This window comes from Ornithorhynchus anatinus, chromosome 17 (assembly GCF_004115215.2).
Source record: "Ornithorhynchus anatinus isolate Pmale09 chromosome 17, mOrnAna1.pri.v4, whole genome shotgun sequence".
In the NCBI taxonomy this organism is placed as follows: domain Eukaryota; kingdom Metazoa; phylum Chordata; class Mammalia; order Monotremata; family Ornithorhynchidae; genus Ornithorhynchus; species Ornithorhynchus anatinus.
The window spans coordinates 4,752,123-4,765,995 of record NC_041744.1 but is presented as its reverse complement, the minus strand read 5'-3'; the positions used below and the strand labels follow the sequence as shown (position 1 = coordinate 4,765,995).

Sequence of the window (13,873 nt, the reverse complement as noted above, 5' to 3'; positions counted from 1 at the left end):
ACCCGGGTGTTTGGTCAGATCTACAGTGCCTCTTTGCAAAGCCCCAGAGCTCACCAACAGCCTTTGCCATTTGAGTAACTGTTGATGTAAGGAATCCGTAGTCCCGACGTCGGCGGATCCCTTGAGGAGAAGACTGTCCGCGGCCTTCAACTCCCCCCTGGAGTGGAATCTCTTCCCTGAAAGGATGTTATCCTGTGCGGAATCTTCCCAAATCAGAGCTCTGGGGAGGAAGACACAATAGCGAAAGAGAAGGCGGGGTGGTTTGCAAAGATCAGATTTAGGATGGAGGAGGTTGGGTGGAGGTGTGGGGCTTGGATGTTAAGAAAACATGGACCAATGAGGGGTCAAGGGGAAGTTAGAGGAGAAAAATATTCCAAGGGAGGATGTGCATTTATTTGACGTGGAGGAGAAAGATGAAAGGATTGGGAGGAAGGCAAGGGGAGGGAAGAGAAGGGGAGAACAGATAAAACAGGGTGGATGGGGGTGAAAGAGAGATGAGAGACTGTGAGGCAGACAGATAAAGACAGTGAGACAGGCAGAAAGACAGCGATAAAGATAGAGGCAGAAATAATAATAATAATAACGATAATAATAATAGTAAAATTGCGGTATTTGTTAAGCATTTGCTATGCTCCGGACGCTGTTCGAAACTCAGAGATGGATGCAAGTAAATCAGGTTGGACACAGCCCCTTGTCCACATGGGGCTCACAGTCTCAATCCCCATTTTACAGATGAGGTAACTGAAGCACAGAAAAGAGAAATGACTTGTCCAAGATCCCACAGCAGACTTATAGCAGAGCTGGTATTAGAACCCAGAGCCTTCCCAGAGCCTTCCAGCCCCATGCTCTACCCACTAGAGAAGCAGCGTGGCTCACTGGAAAGAGCACGGGCTTTGGAGTCAGAGGTCATGGGTTCGAACCCCGGCTCTGCCACTCGTCAGCTGGGTGACTTTGGGCAAGTCACTTAACTTCTCGGTGCCTCAGTTCCCTCATCTGTAAAATGGGGATTAAGACCGTGAGCCCCACGTGGGACAACCTGATTCCCCTGTGTCTACCCCAGCGCTTAGAACAGTGCTCGGCACATAGTAAGCGCTTAACAAATACCAACATTATTATTATTATTATTATTATTATCACTACACAGTGCTGCTTCTTCTCAAATAACTGTGAGCCCCATGTGATCCAATCTGACAAACTTCTATCTGTCCCAGCACTTAGAACAGTGCTTGACACATAGTGTTTAACAAATACCATGAAAAAAAGAGCGGCAGAGAGAGAACCAGAAAGAGGCAGAAACAGAAAGACAGAGACAGTCAGAGACAAAGTGGGATGGCCCAAGAGAGGAGTGGGGACAAAAGTTAGCTAGAGATGGAGAGAGATGAGATGGAAAGAGAGAGGAAAACACAGAGAAAGCGAGACAAACAGAGAGAGCAGGAAGTGGAGAAAGAAAGACGAAAAGAGAGTCAGAGAAAGAAAGAATGACATTGGTAGGGAGTGGGAGAAAATGAGAGGTGTTAGAACGAGGAATAGAAGAGAGCGAGGAATGGTTGGGAAGGGAGATGAAGGGTCTCACCGGGCAAGACGATTAGAATAACTCTCGCACCTGTGTGGGTGATGACAGACTTTTTTTTTTTACATAATATATTCATCCCAAGATGCACTACTGTACATTTAAGTGTTTTAAGTGGTAGCTCAGAAGCAAGCTAAGCATCCATTTACCGCAAAGCCCATAAAACAGAAAAATGAAGACGGAAAATGGAGAGGGCGGGCAGAGATGAGGAGAGTGCTCACAACAAATAATCAAATGTGCTGAGCCTTTCAGGTATTTGTAAATCAGTTGCCAGGAAGTTCAAAGAGCACCTCTCCGTCCTTTATCTCCACTTCCCTTTCTCTCCTTCGGTACTTGCTTCTCATTGCTCCGTTCACGACCCATCCCGAGTCAATCAATCAATTCATCGATGGTATTTATTGAGTGCTTACTGTGTGCGGATCACTGTACTAAGCGCTTGGGAGAATAGGCTATAAAAGAGTTGGTAGACCCATTCCCTACCCACGTGGAACTGGATTTCAGATCTGGACCGATGGACCGACTGTATGAGATGATGGCTGAGAAGCAGCGTAGCTTAGTGGGGCCCAGGCCTGTAAGTAGGAAGGACCTGGGTTCTGATCCCAGATCTGCCACTTATCTGCTGTGTGACCTTGGGCACATAACTTAATGTCTCTGTGCCTCAGTTGCCTCATCTGTACAATGAAGATTACTACTGTAAATCTCATTTGGGACCTGGATTGTGTCCAACCTGATTATTCGTATTTGTTAAGCGCTTACTATGTGCAGAGCACTGTTCTAAGCGCTGGGGGAGATACAGGGGAATCAGGTCGTCCCACGTGAGGCTCGCAGTTAATCCCCATTTTACAGATGAGGTCACTGAGGCCCAGAGAAGTGAAGTGACTCGCCCACAGTCACACGGCTGACGAGTGGCAGAGCCGGGAGCCGAACCCATGACCTCTGACTCCGAAGCCCAGGCTCTTTCCACTGAGCCATGCTGATTAGCTTGTTTGTACTCCAGTGCTTAGTAACTGCCGGTACTGAGAAATTGTGAATTTAGTTTTGTTTTCTGAGAGCGGTGGGCAGTGATCTTCTCCAGTCTCCTGGGCAAGGAACCTTGGTTGTTTCACTCCAGTTGGGAACAGTGAGGTGGCCTTTGATTTTTAATGGTATTTGCTAAGTATTTACTATGTGCCAGGGACTGTTGTAAGCGCTGGGATAGATACAAGGTAATCAGGTTGGACATAGTCCGTGTCCCACATGGGGCTCACAGTCTTAATCCCCATTTTACAGATGAGGTAACTGAGGCATGGAGAAGTGAAGTGACTTGCCCCAGGTCACACAGTAGACAAGTGGCAGAGCCGGAATTAGAATCCAGGTCCCTCTGACTCCCAGGCCTGGGTTCTATCCATTAAGCCACACCGCTTCTCTGATCATTTGAATTTCTGGGCCAACAGAAGTGGTGAGACTCTTTTCCGGTCAGAAGCACTGGGATTACTGGCCTAATGAAAGGGCATGAGTCACTGTGGGCGGGGAATATATCAGTTTGTGGTTGTATTGTACTTTCCCAAGCGCTTAGTACAGTGCTTTGCACACAGTAAACGTGACTGCATGAATACGTGAATGACTAGGTACCAACTCTATGGAAATAGCACCGGGCTGGAAGTTAGGAGATCTGGGTTCTAATCCCAGCTTTGACTCTCGACTGGGTGATTAACAGAAACTCCTTACCACTGACTTCAAAGCAGTTAATCACCTTGTCCTCTCTTACCTCACCTCACTACTCTCCTACTACACCCCAGCCCGCACACTTTGCTCCTCTGACGCCAACCTATTCACCACACCTCGAGCTCATCTATCTCGCCATCGACCTAACGCCCCTGTCCTGCCTCTGACCTGAACCGCCCTCCCTCTTCATATCCCACGATGTTTCCCCCCATTTCAAAGTCTTACTGAGGGCACATCTCCTCCAAGAGGCCTTTCCTAAATCCTCTTTTCCCTTTCTTCCACTCCCTTCTGTGTTACCCTGACTTGCTCCCTTTATTCATCACCCCCCACCCCCCCCCCAACCCCCAGCACTCTTGTTATATCTGTAACTTTATTTATTGATATTTTATTTATTGATATTACTGTCTGGCTCCCCCTCTAGACTGTAAGCTCACTGTGGGCAAATAATATGTCGGTTGTATTATAGTCTCCCAAGAATTTAGTACAGTGCTCTGCACACAGTAAATGCTCAATAAATACAACTGACTGACTGAGGCAAAGTCCATGTATATAATGAGAAAATCATGAGCCTTGTGCATACTGTAGATGCTTAATAAGTACGGCATCATACAATAATAATAATACTCTCCGTGAGTAAACGTATGGATACCACTGTCTTTTTTTCCTCTCTCCCCATCTCCCACTTTTCTCTTCCACGCTCCCTCTCTTGCTCTCCTTCTTCTTCCTCTCCTCTTTCCTTCTCTTTTCCTTCCTATCTCCTTCTCTCTCTCTTCCCCGCTACCTCTCCCCAACCTGTGGCTCCGGACTCAATCCTTATTCAACTAGGATTTAACGTTCAAAACCAGTTCTGATGTGCGCAGTTCTTACTCTTATGATCTGATCATGGCTGAGAAGGAGAAATATGAAGTGAAGCCATTAGGAAAGAGGAGGAAGATGAAAAGGGTCAAATGGAATATAATAGAGATATTGTCCCCAGAGTAATTAATGATTCAATTAATCAGTAGTACTTAATGAGTAGTACTTATTGAGAGTAAAGCCCTGCTCGAAGTTCTTGGGAGAATATAACAGGAGCAAGATTCTTGCTGTTGATTGAACAGATCGAGAACAAATGATTTAATAAAGTTAAATGGTACAGATGCACCTTTCATAAAAGAAATTTCTACCTCCGATTCATCTCCATGGGTTTGGGTGGCCACAACTATTTTTCATCTCCAGAAAATATCCCAGAGAATACGATGATTTTGTCCCATCTGTGGCTTTCATAGCCGGAACCCAGAAGACCAACTGTGCGGAATAAAAAAATGCAACATTAAGTAATGTTGATCTTACATTACAACCATAAACTGAAATTTGTTTTCCACAGGCCTAGAGCACTCGCCGAAGACAGATTATGCCTTTACGTTAGGATGTTAAATGTTTAATCTGCAGCATTTAGCTCTGTTGGTGGAGTTCTTTGAAATGGATGCGGCTTATGTTTCAAAGTAAGAAAAGTAATAAATTCATGACAAAGAAAATAGAGATTTAGAAATTGATTGATATTTCTCCTTGATTTATTCAGGGGAAAGAATTGAAAGGAAAAGGTGGTCATTTCACCTTTCCTTCTATTTCAGATTCAGCTATAAGGCAAGAAAGTAGATATGCCTAAAAGATAAAACATTATCATTAGTGGTATTTTTGAGTGCTTACTTTGTGAAGAACACTATCCTGAGCACTTGGGAGAGAACCTGTCCCAAGAAGTGTTTTCTTTCTCCATCCCCAGGGAAGAGGGGACTTGGGAACACGATTCTGTTGTTTGCACTTCCTCCTTATGGTGTTGATTTTCCCACTCAGGGATTTCTAAGAACTGCAGATTTTGGCATTTTAAAATCTCTGTATTCCGGTCATTCACAGAAATTAAAAAAAAAATGCCCATCAAAGCTGCCATAACTAGAGTTATTTTGCTAGTTGAAAATACCACTAGGGAAAGATCAGCCAGTTTAGAGGCCAGGTGAGCGGGTTGTTGTCCATCAGTCAATCAATCCATTGTATTTAGTGATCACTTACTGTGTGCAGAGCACCGTACTAAGCGCTTGGGAGAGTACAATGTATCAGAGTCGGTAGACCCAGTGCTTAGAGCAGGGCCTGGAACATAGTAAGCGCTTAACAAATACCATAATTATTAACAATATTAGACCCGTTCCCTGCCTGCAATTAGCTTATAGGTTAGGGGGGATAAATCAGTAGTATTTATTGAGCGCTTACTGTTTATAGAACCCTGTAATACACACTTCGGAGAGTACAGGAGTGTTGGTAGACTTGATCCCTGACCTCAAAGACGTGGGGGTCTGGTGGAGGAGACGTAGACTAAAATAAATGATAGGTATTGGAGAGCAAAACAGTGGAAGTTTAGACATGTTCTGTGGGTGGGAAGGGTGGGAAGCAGCTAAGTGCTTAAGTGACTTGGAAGAGCTAGTGAAGCAGTAGGGAGTGAAATAGGGTGGGGAGATGAGAAACTTGGGGTTCACCCCAACCATTGAGGAAGCTCCCCCCTTTTGCTCTCCTTCCCAGATCGAGAGGGAGGCGAGGCTTGGAGGTCGATCCCAGCTATTTGAAGTTTGATCCCAGAAAGGAGGAGCATGGCGTTCCATCTCAGAATAATAATAATAATAGTACCTGTGTTATTTGTTAAGCGCTTACTACGTGCCAGGCACCGTACTAAAGCGCTGGCCTGGTTGGAAGCAAATGGGGTTGGATCCAGTCCCTCCCCTCACAGTCTCCATCTCCATTTTGCAGGAGGTGACTGAGGCATAGAGAAGTTAAGTGACTTGCCCAAGGTCAAGCAGCGGACAAGTGGCAGAGCTGGGATTAGAACCAGAGGCAATGTAGCCTGGGAGTCAGAGGACCTGGGTTTACATCCCAGCTCCACCACTTGTCTGCCTTATGTGACCTTGGACAAGTCACTTAACTTCTCTGTGCCTCAGGTACCTCATCTGTAAAATGGGGATTAAGAGTGTGACCCCTGTGTGGGAGAGGGACTGCTTTCAACCTATCTTGTATCTAGTGCAGCGCTTAGTAGAGTGGCTGGCGCATAGTGAGTGCTTAACTAATAATTAATATCATTAACCCCCCCCCCCAAAAAAAAACCTATTGGCCAGGCTTGCACCAAGCAGACTTAGCAGGGATGGAGGAGGACGTAAAGAAGGTGGAGAAAATCAAAACAAATCAAAAACAGCTTTTCCAGGTGGGAATCAAACTTTGACAGTTGAACAAACTCCTTTCAGCTGAAAGGGAATCAATCAGAAAAAATGCACATAGCCGTCAGGGATCTTTTTAAAGCAAACCCTAGGCCACTCAACCAATCAGAGTTTTATGCACCTCAGGGAATTTAAAAGAAATGAGAAAAAAAAATGGATGGATAAGCCCGCATTCTTGCTCTAGAGCTTTGAATGTGAGCTGGCCTTTTTTCTTCCCCCAACATCTTTCTACTTCATTCTCTCTTTACTGCTCCCTTTCCCTTCCAATGGTAAGCAGGAAATGAGTGGCCAAAGACAAGCGGCCGCCGCTTGTCCGCTGCTCATCTCGGGCCAGTCACTTAACTTCACTGGGCCTCAGTTCAAAAATCTGTAAAATGGGGGTGAAATACCTATTCTCCCTCCCTGTTTGACCGTGAGCTCCGTGTGATACAGAGACCGTGTCGGACCTGATCATCTTGTCTCTACCTCAGTGTTCCCACAAAGTACGTGCTACATAGTAAGCGTTCAGCTATTACCACGGGCCTGTGAGTCAGAAAGTCACCCTGGTCTGCTGTCTGACCTTGGTCAAGTCACTTCACTTCTCTGGGCCTCAGTTACCACATCTGCAACACAGATGACAAGTGTCATGCAGCTGACAAGTGGTGGGATCAGGATTCGAACCCACGATCTCTGACTCCCAAGCCTGTGCTTTATCCACTATGCCATGTTGCTTCATATCCTTATGCGCTGTTGCTTCCCATATCTTGGGGAAGCAGCGTGGCGCAGTGGAAAGAGCCCGGGCTTCGGAGTCAGAGATCATGGGTTCGACTCCCGGCTCTGCCACTCGTCAGCTGTGTGACTGTGGGCAAGTCACTTGGCTTCTCTGTGCCTCAGTTACCTCGTCTGTAAAATGGGGATTCACTGTGAGCCTCACGTGGGACAACCTGATTACCCTCTATCTACCCCAGCGCTTAGAACAGTGCTCCGCACATAGTAAGCGCTTAACCAATACCAACATTATTATATCTCTGATTCATTTTAACACGTCTCCTCCCCTAGAATATAAGCTCCTTGAAGGCAGGGATTCTATCTATCAACTCAAATGTAGCGTATCCTCCCAAGCGCTCTCCTAATGCTTAGTACAGTGCTCTGCACTCAGTAAGTGTTGCCACTGATGAATTAGGGAGCATGTCTATCAACTATTGTACTCTCCCAAGCGCTTGGTACAGTGCTCTTCACACGGTAAGCACTCAGTTAATACCGTCGATTGATTGGTTAATGGAATGACAGAGGACCCATTCTGTGAGCTTCAAGTCTAGCAGGAGGCTCCAGTTGTTATGACTTTAGGCAGAGTTGGTTATTAAGGGGATTCATCCCCCTCCATTGAGTTTAACCACCAGGTTTTACGACTTCACGTGAAAGGAAAGCTGATTCCCTCATGTTGCAAATGAAGCTTAAACCAGAGAGGAGATGTCAGGGAGAGAAAAATCAGGTCTGCCTCTTCGGGGCGGTTAATATGGTCCCCGCGAAAGCCCAGGAAAATGGAATTGGATTTTTCAAGTACATGTTCCTGAATGTGTCGAGATCATTAAAGAGCAGACCAGAGCAATGGTTTGGAAACTGAGTGTGGGGAAGATCAGACGGAACAAATCTTTTCGGGATTTTAAAGGTCGTTTCGCTAAAGACTCTTACGAGAAGAGTGACGCTGACATGTGTTAACTGGGATAACTTTATTTCCTAAGTCGAAGGCATGGCCCAAATGATGGTAAAACTCAAAGTTTTATCTAGAGAAGCAGCTTGGCCTAATGGAAAGAACATGGGCCGGGGAACCAGAGGACCCGGGTTCTAATGCCGGCTCCACTTCATCTCTGCTGTGTGACCTCGGGCAAGTCACTTAACTTCTTGGTGCCTCAGGTACCTCATTTGTAAAATGGGGATCAAGCCTTGATTATCTTGTATCTACCCCAGTGCTTAGTACAGTGCCTAACACATATTAAGCGCTTAAAAAATACCATAAAAAAGAAGTGTCTACTCCGTTGCTTTCTCCTACCTGTCATTTATTTCGGTGTCTGTCGCCCCTGCTAGATACAGTCCCTGCCCTCAAGGAGCTTGTGATCTAGCGGAGGATGACGGATGCTAAATATGGCTCTGGGGAGCCATAGGGCAGGGAAGTAGGGCGGTCTAATGGAATCAGCGCAGACCTGGGAGTCAGGGGATCTGGATTCTAATCCTGCCTCTGCCACCTGCCTGCTGTGGGATCTTGGGCCAGTTGCTTCGCTGCTCTGTGCCTTAGTTTGCCCCTCTATAAAATGGAGATTAAATACTTGTTTTCCCTCTCCCCTTTGACAGGACTGTGTCCAACCCGATGGACACATGGCCCTACCGCTTGGCCATGGAAGGCACTTAACAAATACCACAATCATTATTATTTACAGAAATGGCGAAGGCCCAGGTTGGTGAGTAGAACCTTCATGGGGAAGGGGTTGGGGGGGGGGGGAGGAGTGGTGGTCAGTTCTCGAATGCCCGAGTCCTTCTCTTCATCCAAATGCAAAGTCCAGACTAGGAAAAAAATGAGAGGGCTTTCAATAAACTCTAACCCCTCCCTGTCTCCACAAGTCAATTACAGAGGTGTTAATCTGCCCATCCACCAGTCACAGACTATGATTCCTATGTGGGACAGGGACTGTGTCTTATTGGATTGGGTGTATCTACAGTACAGTGCTCTGCATATAGTTAATCGTTCATTCAGTCTTTTTTATTGAGTGCTTACTATGTGCAGAGCACTGTACTAAACGCTTTGGAGAGTGCAGTATAATTAATCGATCAATCAATGGTATTTATTGAGCGCTTACTATGTGCAGAGAACTGTACTAAGCATTTGGGAGGGTACAATACATCCGAATTAGCAGACTAGTTCCCTGCCCTTAATGAGTTTACAGTCTAGAGGGAGAGACAGACTGAATAAATAATGAATAAATAAGTAATTTATAATATATAATTTAAAGATATATACTCAAGTCCTGAGGGGTTCAGGGTGGGGCGAATCAGGTCCAAATACATAGGAATAAAGAAGGGAGAGGGAGGCAGAGAAAGGAGAGTTTTAACTGAGGAAGGCCTCTTGGAGAAGATGTGATCTGAAGAATGTTAATATGATAATACAGCAGACACATTCCCCGCCCACTACGAACTTACAGTCTAGAGGGGGAGACAGATATTAATGTAAGAAAATAAATTACTGCTAAGCACATAAGTGCTGTGGGGCTGGGGGTGGGTGGTGAATAAAGAGTGCAAATCAGGGTGACACAGAAGGGAGGAGGAGAAAAGGAAATGAAGGCTTAGGTTAGGGAAGGTCTTTAGGAGGAGCTGGGTCTGCAAGAAGTCTTCGAAGGTGGGGAGAATGATTGTCTGATAAATATGAAGAGGGAGGGCTTTGACGAATCCTGCAGCTTCTCATGGTAATAATAGTAACTGCAGTGTGTCTATGAGGAGACAATCGAACGGAAATAGAGCCAGTCCCAGAACGCAAGGGGGAAGAGGGAGGTCCCTGGGGATCTGTTCCGCTCACGACTGGCAATTTTTGAGGTGAATTTATTTTGGAAAAGAGTAATTGTTGTTAGGGGGGCATTTGGATAATCATTTATAGCCTTCCCTACTAGCTACTAAGAGGAAAAACACTGTGACAAACTAATATTTAGAGACATTCTCTGGGGTCGTATGATGGGATTAGGAGACACAGCCCTTAACAGACGGAGTAATCTGTCTCCCTGGATTGAAGGACCTGCTGGGTAGGTTTCTTCATTAAAGTTAGCATTCTCTCACACTCATAATTGTTTGTGATTCCTGAACCCTGCCATCATTACACTAACGATATCTGACTCATTAGCCACGATTAATGGAGGATTTGACGCCAATGGTTTTGGTCACGATTTGTCAGGGACTGATCGAAAGCACCGGGATGGAAGCGGGGAGGGGCCGGAGCCCCAGAACCTCAGTCCGAGCCTCCTGATCGGTCCGGGGACCTCCTGATTGACGGCTCTTTTCTCCTTTCCTTGTCAGGGAGACCAGGGTTATAAAAACAGAGTGGCAGCTTAGAGATGGGGGTGGTGAGAGAGGCAGGGTTTTGGGGGATTGGAGGAGCCAGAAATGGTGGGTATGGGTCAGTCATTCGTATTCATCGAGCGCTTACTGTGTGCAGAGCGCTGTACTAAGCGCTTGGGAGAGTACAATATAACAATCTAACAGACCCATTCCTTGCCCATGGGAGAACAGGTATAGAATCCCCATTTTACAGTTGAGGGACCTGAGAAGTGAAGTGACTGATCCGGGGTCACGCAGCAGACAAGTGGCAGGGTGAGGATTAGAACCCTGGTCCTCTGACTTCCAGGCTTCTGCTCTATTCACAAGGCCACACAGCTTCCTCACCAGGCCCGCATATCCACAGTCAAGGCGATACAGATCATGGGGAAGAGACCGGCACTTCAGAACGTGCAAGGACTCCGATGCCAGCCTTCCTTTGGTGGGCTCTGAGTTGGGATCCGTGGTTAGGAACTCCAAAAATGTCAGTCTTATCTACACCGGACCTTCCCTGCTATGCTATCTTGGCAACAAATGATAGACTGGCCTGAGGCAACCCCTAGGCCGAACTAGAACTTTCTTCTTCAGAACGCGATTGAATTATAGCAGTGGTCCACCCGGCCCAGTGGTGATGGGACAGTTGGAGGACCTGAGTGATGTGGACGTCAATCCTCATAATAATAATGATTATAATAATAATGATGGTATTTGTTAAGCGCCTACTATGTGCTACTTAGCTGTGTGACTTTGGGCAAGTCACTCAACTTCTCTGTGCCTCAGTTACCTCATCTGTAAAATGGGGATTAAGACAGTGAGCCCCAAGGGGGACAACCTAATTACCTTGTATCTACCCAGAGCTTAGAACAGTGCTTGGCACCAGTAAGCTCTTAACAAATACCCAAATGATTAAGTTATTATTATTATTTTTATTAAGCACTGTTCTAAGCACTGGGGTAGATACACGGTAATCAAGTTGTCCCACGTGGGGCTCACACTTTTAATCCCCATTTTACGGATGAGGTAACTGAGGCTCAGAGTAGCTAAGTGACTTGCCCAAGGTTACACAGCAGACAAATGGTGGAGGCGGAATTGGAACCCACATCCTCTGACTCTCACACCTGTGCTCTTTCCACTATGCCATGCTGCTTCTCATAACAGTGAAGACCGTACTACGTGTCAAGCCCCGTGCTAAGAGCTGGGGTGGACAGATACAAGACAAGCAGATAAGACACTGTCTTTGCTCCACACGATACAATCTGAGGGGGAGGGAGAGCAGGATGAGGAAATGGAGATCCAGGGAGGTTAAGTCAGTCAGTCGTATTTATTGAGCACTTACTGTGTGCAGAGCACTGTACTAAGCACTCGGCGACTACAATAGAACAATAAACAGATGCGTTCTCAGCCCCCAACGAACTGACAGTCTAGAAGCGGAGATAGACATCAATACGAATAAGGGAGGGCTCGATTCAGAGCACAGTGCTGTTCATTCCTGGAAAAAAAAAAAAGGTCACCGATGGCAAAGCCTGGGTCCAGCACCACCAGACTCTCCTGGCAATATGTTTTCCTGTGAAAAAGTAGTACTAGAGCTAGTGAGCACGCTTCTTGAAGCTTGCCCAAGGTGATCAAGCTGGCAACGGGCAGAGCATGGACTAGAACCTGGGCCCCCTGCCTTCCAGTCGCGTCTTTTTTACAGTGGGCCATGTTGTCTTCCCAGAGATTAGACACCACGGCTCTTTCCTGTACCACTCATTCATGGATTTCTCCATTTATACAATCCTCTCTTGAACCTTTGGTATTTTCAGCTAACGAACCCCATGTGGGATTCATTATAAATCTTTGAAGGACCAAAAGAGAAGTACTGCTCCCTAACCTCATCTCAACACAGATACAGCCAGGAGCGAGAACAGGTACTGAATCCCCATTTTCCAGAGGAGGAATCCGAGGCACAGAGAAGTGAAGTGACTTGCCCAAGGCCACACAGCAGGTAAGGGGTGGAGGTGGGATTAGAACCTGGGCCCTAGGCCTCTGACTTCCAGGCCCAGGCTCTTTCCACTAGGCCTCACTGCTTCTCTCACTAGCCCACACCACTTCTCATCAATGCCCCGTAAATACTTTATGTCACAAAATGTACCCTGACCTGATGTTATATTGAGCGGGCAATATTTTTGGTCAAATGTAGTAGGAAATATTGTTTTCAACTCAGTCTTAATGTCCTGTGGTGGGGAGGCACAACAGGAGTCCTGGAAATAGCAGGCTAACATGGGCGGAGAGACCGCAAGGGCATCTGGGACACCCACCCTGGCCACCTCCCCCGCAAAAAGCCAGGCCGCCACAGCAACAACAGAAGCACAACGCTGAATTCATTTTCATCCCAAAATAAGTTTTGTCTACCCAAGTCTTGCATGCAAGCTACGACGTAACGCTTAGGCGTTTGTGGCATTCCGTACCCCAGCGGAAACAGGACCGACGATCAAATCCATCAATCAATCCATGGTATTTGTTGAATGTTAACTGTGGACAGAGCGCCGTACTAAGTTCTTGGGAGAGAACAAAACCGCTGTTAGACCCGTTCCCTGCTGTGAAGGCGCTTACAGTCCAGTGGACGAGGATGAGAGAGTCTTGGTGGGACAGCACAAACACTTGTACTCAATTCCTTTGTACATATTCTCGGTCCTGAAGCATTTACAGTTTGAGCCAGTTCTGCCAGTTAAGTGTTCTATCTCCTCCTGGTGATCATTTACACATGTTACCGTTCCACCCTGTGCGAATCCTTCCCGAGACCTAAGATGGTAAGCAGTGAGCGCCCCGCCAAAGAAGCACACGATATGCCAGAGGAATGGTATCACACATGGATGCACGTGTCATGTTTGATTCGCCTTGGCATCGTTCTTCGTTACGCCTTGTCCCTCCCTTCAGAGTCGTCCTTCAACCGGGACACGGGGCCGGAGTGTGGAGTTGGAAGAACCGACAGGGGACGAATGGACAGATGAACGAAAAAGAGTAGTCCCTGCCACTCGACACCCCCATAAAACCACGTCGCCACTCACAGCCGGGTGCATCGTGGGTAAAATAACTCCCCTCAGAACTGATTCACCGCATCCCGGTGACCATCTGTCTTCCTCCTCGTGTTATTAATCAAAGAATAAGGTAACAGATGCACACCCATTGGAGAATAATATCGTTGCTGATGACAGCTAAATGGCACCTAAATAAATATGAGCGCCGATCTCTACGGGCCGGGTCGCCTGCTCTCTGGTTGAACACACAGCTGAAGGTTAAGCTAGTTCTCTTTCCTCAGTTTAGGCATCGTGCT

General features: G+C 46.6%; 1 long non-coding RNA gene across 1 annotated transcript in view; it reads left to right on the top strand.

Moving 5' to 3' along the window:
- The window catches only part of LOC114817984, a 44,527-nt gene extending 31,996 nt beyond the window's left edge, over window positions 1-12,531 (top strand). The window contains exons 5-6 of the long non-coding RNA XR_005660987.1: window positions 8,836-8,942; window positions 12,363-12,531. This is a non-coding gene — a long non-coding RNA (uncharacterized LOC114817984). The remainder of the gene's footprint in view (window positions 1-8,835; window positions 8,943-12,362) is intronic.
- The last annotated feature ends 1,342 nt before the right edge of the window (window positions 12,532-13,873 follow it).